Source organism: Cyprinus carpio, unplaced genomic scaffold, assembly GCF_018340385.1.
Source record: "Cyprinus carpio isolate SPL01 unplaced genomic scaffold, ASM1834038v1 S000006709, whole genome shotgun sequence".
Taxonomy (NCBI): Eukaryota; Metazoa; Chordata; class Actinopteri; order Cypriniformes; family Cyprinidae; genus Cyprinus; species Cyprinus carpio.
In genome coordinates, this window is record NW_024879317.1 from 504993 (window position 1) to 514204 (window position 9212).

Genomic DNA, 9212 nt, shown 5'->3' on the forward strand with positions numbered 1-9212 from the left:
ATAAGTCGCCCCTCTGAAGACTTACTGTGCATTGGCTTTATGAAACACAGCTCATTGGAGGCTTTATACAGAATATCTGACAGGAATTAACTGGTGTTTCATCAGTCAAAAGAACTGTTGCTGCTGCTCTCTGTTCAGCTGTCCTTAGAAGTAGAAAGTAGTTTCCTATATGCCACTTCTGGCAATTTTTCAGTTTTTCAGTTTACTTTTTTTTTTTTTTATGATGTCAGTGGATACAGCTGTTTCTTTAGGAATGCTAGCCTCAAACAGATAAACTGACACAGTGCATTACAGTTTCCACAGCAGGTGCAATAGCAAGCTCTGATCCACTGCAACAGGACAGGACAGGGATGAAAAGAGTTGGGTTAGCTCGGAGCGGTCGGGGCTTGTCCCTGGGGGCTGGTAATTGGTTAGGGTGAAGGGGAGTTCAGGGCCTGCTTTTGTCTCACCAGTAATGGGAGATGAGAGCTAAGGAGCTGGGCCTTTGGCAGTGGCCTATTGCCACTAATCAGTCGGAAGGTTGTAAGCACGTGGGCACCCTCTTGCTTTCACAGGATCTTCCTCCCTTTCTCCCTCTCTGCCCTCTCCGAGGGTATTAGAAGCAGCCAGATGCTCCAGTATCTGTCCTAAGGGGATGGAGGTTAACCGCTGGCTTGAGTGTTTTTCACCAAAGGCGCGAGAATGGGAGGTATCCTTTCTCCGTTCATCTCCCTCGTATCTACGTCTCTCGTGCCTTTCTATCACTTTCCTCATCTTTACATGGGCAAACAGCGTGCCGTTAAATAACTCTTACTCTTTCCCTGGGTAATGACAAAATTTGCCACTTAAAAGATGATGTTTCTCCCTTCTTTTCCCACCTTTTTATTTCTCTTAAGGTTGGAGCTTTAAAAATAATAATGCAGCTTTTTAGTGATGATGGCGTAAAGTGAGAGCGGAAATGTGATTCTGAGACATTAGGTGGTAATGCAGTGGTTTCGCTACAGCAAAGAATATTAGCTGTTTGATCTTTGAGTGATTCTTCGATGGGGGAGCCCCAGGTGCTATGCCTTAGGAAACATCTGAAATGGTTAAGAGCACTCTCTCTTTTCTGTAATGGAGTGAAAAGACTAGATATCGTATGTGCATTTGGATTCTAAAATTCCTCCAGGAGCATAGACTAACTGGAATGTAATATTAACTCGTAGCTTGCACTCAAGAAGGTTTGACTGGTAAAGGCATTTTCAGTTGGGAAAACAGAATTCTTGTAGCCAAGGCGCCATGGTGTTTGCCTGGATGCAGAGTGGACTATGCCTCGTATTGTCTCTTTTACTTCTTTAGCTCTTGCTGCACTATTTCTTTCAGATCTCAGTGGGCTTGCGCCCATCTGCTAGCCTGCTAACTCATCCTATCTTTCATCTGCATGTCCTGATCAAAGCTCATTAACACTTCTGAATGAGGGGGAGTTGTCCTGCTAAAGCTAACCCTGAGCGGTCTCTCAAGATCATGTGGACACTGGATTCTCTCATGGCCTGCGATTCTGTCTCTTTGTTTCCAGACTTTGACTAATGACAATAAAGAGGGCCACTTCTTTGAAATGTTGTTTTTCTTTCTTCGGCGGCAATCTTTGATTCCTCAGGCAAGCCATCCCACTAGTGCACAGCTGCTTGCTTGGCTTGTAGTTCTTGGCACAGCTCTGGTGTTAGCACGCCCGCTACCGGCTTTATGTAGCACACTCTGAGGTCCTGGCACTTCAAAAAAACTCAACAAGAAGTTGCTGAACCAACATTTTAAAACCAGGACACAAGATGGGAGCAAGCAAGAGAGGGATAAATGTGGGTGTTGTCCAGAACTGGTTGTGCTCTTTCTAAGAGCACAGAGACCCCAAGGTTACCTGGAGGAGCCACTAATCCTGTTCCAGGATCTGAATTCCTTTCTCATGCCATTCCATTCCTCAACACTTCATGTCTGCCAGGTGCAGTTTGCCTGACCTTGGCAGTTTATTGAGATTATATGTTTACCAGCTCCTCTTGATAAATGCTGTCTTGTCTCCTATTCTCTGTCTTCCACATTCCCACAACAATGCCGCATTATTCCCCAGCCGTGCGTCTCTCCTTCACTGGATTACTCTGAGGATGGATATGCCAGAAGTGGAGTAAGCTAATAGCTTTGAGTGTGTGTGTGTGTGTGTGTGTGTGTGTGTGTGTGTGTGTGTGTGTGTGTTTGTGTAGTGGATGAGGGAGTTAGAGAACATGTTTGTGCTCAGCCCAGGATTGGTCCAACAGATGTCAGTCATTTGTTTTTGATGGGATCTCAGTTTTTTTATTGATAAAAAGTACATAGTGTGCAGTGTTTTAGTTTCCTCATTAATTGATTATTAAATGGTGAACCTAAAAAAAAGAAAAAGGAACAGGTTCTGTTAACTGTTAGATTTGTATTAGACTGTGGTTGTGAGTTTAACACTGTCTGTGTTTTGTGAGGTGCTGTCGGATCTAACATTACCTCATGTCTTTTCTTCCTGTTAAGTGTAGATCGGTCAATATGGTTAAAAAAGCTGAGCTAACACCTAAATGCTTTAGAATTGACATTTGGGTTTGGCTTCCTGTCTTAAGCTTGTCTGCTCTGAAACAAATTTGTATTTAATGTTTTTGCCTTTTTCTTCCTGACACTCAAATCACTCAACTGGAGACAAGTATTATGTTGTATTTTAACTTCATCATTGTGCTGGTTTGTTCTTGTCTCTGCATTAAAGTCACCTGTGTGTACGAGTGGCAGTATTTAGCTATGCTTTGCCCCTGTGCCGTGATATTGTTGTTGGCAAATATGTGATGTGGGGGGTGGGAGTTAGATTTTGTGTGTGTTTGTATTTTTGTGTGTGTGTGTGTGTGTACGTTGGCGAGGACAGGGGGAGAGGGGCACGGTTACCACGGAAATGGATGTGTTGGCCTCATCAGAGGGCTCCCAGCTGGTGTGGGTTCGGAAGCTCGTCTTGGCAAGCGCATGGTCAGGGGGGAGTTTGCATCTGTGCAGCCTTGGCGCTCAGCTGGAGGGGGTTGGGGAGGTTTGGGGCTTCTTTCCCCCCCTCACATCAGGTTTTGAAGGGGACCCACCCACTGCCACCACACAATCCCACTGGTCTTTACACTGGGAGCAAAAATCTATAGAGTTGTCCTCTTAGCAGTGTCATCGTGTCACTTTTTCTCACCTTGTTTCCCTTCTTCCTCTCCCTTACTTCTTGTGTCCTCAATTCTTGCACCTATCTTTATCCTATTATCTTTTCATTTGCATCTGGAGTTTGTGTCCCATAAGTTCTTTCTTTTAACTGGCTTTATTTAATTTGTCCTTTATATACTGTAATGCCTAGGTGCATATGCTTCCTATTTAGATGGGTTTAATCACTTCCTCTCTTTAGCTTCTCATGTGACTTGCAGACTCTGGCATGTATACAGTTTTAAAGTTTCCATTTTTAATGTGCAGAACATGAGTCTTATGAGATCTGTTTTATTTTTACCCAAATTCTTTTTTTTCTTCATTTTTTTTCTAGATTCCTTTTTTTTTTTTTGACATAGACATGCAGGACATGCAGAATTCGTAATTAAATAGTCTTTTTGCAGCTTAATATTTACAGATACTAGTCCATATTGCGATTTGATTTCAGTGTAATGACCTACTTTTGATTCATTCATCCAAACTTTGACAAATTCTGTGACATTCCTTGTTATACAGTCCAGTTTTTTCTGTACTCTGGAAATCACAGGGCCCTAAGTACATACAGAAACAACAGTCACTCTACAGGTGTTATGAGAGTTAACCTACTGACCTGTGACCTCTTGAAGTGTGTTGTCCATTTGTGTAAGGCTTGTGTAAACATTCTCAGAGTTGTTTAGACATGTGACCTCTGACCTCTCAACAGGGAGGAGTGTGTGAGCTGGTGCAAAGGTCAATGATCGTATTATCATTGTTCCTTGTTCTACCATGTAAATTTCATTTGGTATTTGGTACTGACGATGAAAAATGTACTTTTTAAACTTTCACACAATTCGCTGACATTATTACATGTCGGTTGGTGTTATTGTAGTTGACATTATTTTGTTGTTCTTATTTATTTATTCATAATTATTATTAGTATATAAAGTTAATAATAATACTAATAATACTACTACTAATAATAATAATAATAATAAATATTGATATATCTGTCTGAGGTAGTCTCCCAAAAATACTTCACAAGAGAAAAATGAAGGTGAAAATTCCTTCCATTTAATTTACTTATAGGTCAAGGTGCACGACTAATTGTGTTAATGTTTAGGTTCAGCTCTAATTATTACACATTTTTACATTCATTTTTTTCTTGCACAGGTGCCTCTATAACAAGTGGCATCCACTTCATTCCTCTCACATCTATCTGTCCATCCATGCTTTTTGTGTGCTTTAAAAACTTACATTCTCCTACCTGATGAGGGCTCAAATAGCTGAACATTGCAAACATGAACAGGTATGGTAGGCTTGGAGTAGCTGTCTGTCTGTCCTGTTCACAGTCATATGCCCCTGGTTCCAGCGGTGCTCCCTGACTGCCAGGCTTTCTCACACAGTGACACTGGAGGGGACAAGGGCAGCTTTTGTTCGTTTTCTGCTTGCGCGCATCTGCCTGCAATAGACAAGACCACTTCTGTGTCCCGGCATCTGCTGGCTTTGATATAGCATTCAGATTCAGTTAAGTTCAAGGCAAAATGAGATGAGCAAGGGTCACGCAGGCCACATCTCTCTTAATGCAATGCTTTAAATGAGCGTTTTTCACTTAAATTGATTTATTATTATTATTATTATTATTATTATTATTATTATTATTAATAATAATTTTTTATTTGTTAATTTGTAGAAATAAAAATTCTCAGGTTCAAATTGTACAATTTCCAGATCCCAACACTCTCTTCATTTCCTGTGTCCTATTTGACGGTCTCTTTCTATAAAATGGCAAAAATGCAAAGCAGTTTACTATGTGCATGTACATGTGTAATAATGGTTCTTTAGTGCTGTAAATATCCAGGTACTGATATGTGCTGTTTTGTTCTCGTCTCCTGCAGTGAGCAGTGTCTCACACACGCTGACCTTTGACAGGTCTTCTTTGCTCACTGTGTTGTCTGTGGCTTTCAGCAGTCTGAGCACAGCGCTACATTAAAGACCGGTGCTGCCTCAGAAATGCTGTGTGATAGTGTGTGATAGTTCAATGAAGAGCAAGAAGAGGCAACGGCATTTATCAGTCCTCCACACTCTCTCAAACGTCTTATCCCCTCTTTCATTTACTTCCTGTTTCCTATTTTCGTTTCCACTTGTATGCCTTTCTTTTTCTTTCTTTCTTTCTTTCTTTCTTTCTTTCTTTCTTTCTTTCTTTCTTTCTTTCTTTCTTTCTTTCTTTGTCTTTTGCTGTTTCTTTTGCTCTTTCAATTCAATTGAGTTCAATTCAATTAATTTCACTTCAAATAAACTTTATTAGCATGACTTGCATAGTATTGCCAAAGCATTGACCATTACATGAGCAATTAACAAAATTGTTTAAAAAAATATATATATATATGAATGAATGCCGTTACAACACTCATTTTGTTCTTTGTCATAATTATTTTTATATCTCCATTCTTTATTTCTTTTGCTCTTTCTTTCATGTTTTGTTCTTTCACTCGTTCATGCTTTCATGCTCTTTTTTTATTCTTTCTGTCCTTCAATTCTCCCTCATTTCCTACTTCCCTTTTCCCTCTTTCTTTTCCTCCTTTTCTTTTTCTCTCTCATTTTTTTGTCTCTCTCTTTTTTCTTTATTTCTAAGAAAGAAGGACATGTACTACTCTTCTTTCACACCCCCCCCCCCCCCCCCCCCTCTCTGGGCAGCATGGATTGATATTGCTGTCCTGGGCCATTATAACATGTTTAACAGCATGTTATTGCCCTGTTTTGTGCTCACCCCCCACCAGCATAGCCAGTGCTCAGGATGGGATAGTGATACCTGCTTAAACGCTACAGATATAAAAAAGAGACATAAAGTATGTAGCAAATGATCTCCATTTGTGTTGAGTTACAATACAATGAGACCCAAGCTTCATTCCTTCAAATATGCACCAATCATTTTTTTTTTTTTTTTTTTTGTAGTTTGGTAATGCTCAGCTGCGTAGAAGCTTATTTGCATGCAGTATGTCTGCCTTCTTTTTTCATCTTTCGTTACCTCTGCAGACCGGTTTGGTCTATCTCTCCCCTCTTTTTCTCTCTCTCTTTACCTCCGAGCTGATCTAATGATTCATGGAGCTACATCGAGCTGCTTGTCGGAGATCAATCATCTTGGTCGGAGCGTTCTGCCGATTGTTTGAGTAGGGGGCCATTAGAGAGAACTGTTTGGAAGAGTTTTGTGAACCTAAGCTGCTTCAAAGGTCAGAGAATCAGGAAAAAAACAGCGTCTTTCTGAAAAGTGCTGCTGTGTGTATGTGAGAGAGAGAGAGAGAGAAAGAGAGAGAGGCCTTGTCAGCCTCATTGTGACTCCGCTGCCCTTTGTTAGTATGAATGCTTAAACAGCTCGCCACGAGCTCAGAACCCGGGATAAATAATTTCCACTGTCTGTCATGCCAATCTGAAATATGCACGGCTACAGCTCAGGCGGAAAGATGAGACAAAAGGAGAGAAGAGGAGAGGTGAACCGAAAAAGCTGGCATGGAGAACAGGCACATATTAGAAGGCTGTTTTATGTGGCTTGTCAATACCTACTAATGAGAATCTCCACTATTATTCGCATTGTACAGTTTGAATCCAACATATTGCTAACATGCCGTAAACTTCTGTGATCAGAGTTCTGTTTTCAGGAAGTTGTCAAAGCTGTTATAATTTTTCCAGCTCACTCTTGTTATGTAGGAGCAGCAGTTTCACTGTTTAAGATCTGAAAGATTTGTTGCAGCATAACTTTCTGTGCACTTTTATGCACAAGAGTCAACTTTAAAGATCAAATGCTTGACAGCCTGATGACCAAACTGCGAATGTGCAGTTTGAAATAGAGCCACATTTGGCATTAAAGAACAGCATGCACTTTTGGAGACAAGTGGAAGAAACTTGTCCATGATTCACATGAAGTTAATGGGTGAAAATGACACAAGACTCCTAACTGATTAAATACAGTCAGATGTTTTTGTGATGCACAGAGCCACTTGTTCTCTCTCTCTCTCTCTTTTCCCCTGAACAAAATAAGTGGTGTTTGTCAGTGCGGTACTCCAGAAATTAAAAAAGAATTAACTTTTTTTCTCCTGCCTCTGTGGGCACCAAACCTCAGCATCATGTGTTTGATTGAAGAGTAGATGTACCCCCACCCCTGAACTCACAGTGGCCTGGTAAAAACCGAGGGGGTGGTGGCTGCAGGAAATGTTTACATGTGATAGCTGGTTTAAAACCCAGCAGTTTGCCCGTAATTGGGTAAGCTGGCACAGCGGTGAAGACCTTTTGTTGCACATTCGTCTTGAATCAAAACCACTTTTCCACACCACAAAAGGGGAGCTGAATTGAAATCAGCTGTATTTGGTTGATTTAAGACAGTTTCTATTTCATGGAACTGCATTTAAGGCAGCTGTAGCCTCACCATTGTGTGTCTGCTTGCCAGGCATCTCCACGCTGTCCAAGTCCCATTCACTAAATCATTTTAAGAGACTGAAATGTTTAAATGTCCCCTCAGCAATGGAGGAGCTGTCTCAGTGTTTGTCTCAGGATTGGACAGTGGGCACAGTTTATTGAAGTTCTGAATGAAATTAGGATGATCCATACTGATAATTATCTTATTTCCTATTTAACTGGTTGCTTGAAAAATTAATGATGCTGCTATTTTAAACTAGCAAATTTTTTATATTTTTTATTTATTTATTCTTTGCCTTCCAGTTCTTGGGAAGAGAGAAAAGTAGGACGCTCACTGTGCAAGTATTGCACAACCCTACTTTCTTGTTTGTTTTTGTTTTTTTTTCTTAAAGGCACAAATTATTTTAAAAATAAACAAACAAAAAAAAGCATTTCTCAACTGAAGAATATTTAATTGTTTTTTGATTACTTAGGATATGGCCATGGGAATTCCAAGTTTTAAATATTTAAAGACATGCAATCTTGCATGAAGCCATATTTCAATTGGGGGTTAACTGCATTTTTTTTTTCCCACGCTCAATAATTATTTTCTGAAAATAGTCTAAAAACATCAAATACATAAATATTTGAATTTCTGAGCATAAATTACAGTAGAATGAGCTTTCAGGGCATCCTCAGTCCTCTCAGAAACACACAGACAGCAGGGACGGAGAACGGCAGAGAGCCTTTGGCCAGAAGGTGGCAGCAGTGAGTAGCCCTCTCCACAGAGGTCTGCCAGTCTGATTATAATTTATGATCCATTTCTATTATAGGTGGGGTGTGCAGAGATAGTTACAGTAATAATTATCAGAGTGAAGTGTTTCCTAGGCAACTAGAATCTTTTTTTCTCCTCCATTCATGCGGGCGTAGGAAAAAGTGAGTGTCTGTGTACAGCATGACATGACTAGTAGGCCTGTGCTACTTGTATCGGCACTTCAACTGCTGCATGTGGTGATTTCACTATGTTCTAGTACTGCAGGCTTCTGGCTGTGTACAGTCCCTGCAGGCCGGACCACACACGCACTGCCTTTTTTTTTCTTTCTTTATTTTCTTCTTTTTTACCCCTCCCTTTTCTTGCATATTTGGAAAGATTAACATTTCATATGCTTTTAATGCCATTTTGAAGTACAAAACAACTATCTTGGCCAACTACCTGTTTTTTCTTTAACAAGTAAATGATTATGGGAATTGTGTTAACTAGACTGGCTTAAAGTCTTTGTTACATCCTTTACGACTGACAATATTGCTGTCATTTTTCTGTCTCTCTCTGTTTCCTTCATGTTGGCAGTAGCACGAGTGTTATCCCTGTCTTCACCTCAGCAGCCACATCCTCTTGGGTCCTACACAAGCCCCCTGCACAATTACAGGACAGCCCTAATTCCTTATCATAAAAATCCAATGGTGTAATGTCGGAGGAATTGCTGTGTTGAGGCTAAACAATAGGCCTCACACACTACGCTTTGTGTCATTAAACTCAGCATGCAAGCTTTGAAGTGTCCCTTAATTCGGCCATGCTGCGCCTCTTCCGCATGGAGATATTGCAACAATATGAAGAAAACGAAATGAGAGAGTCAGAGAGACAAATAGAGATGTAGCCATCA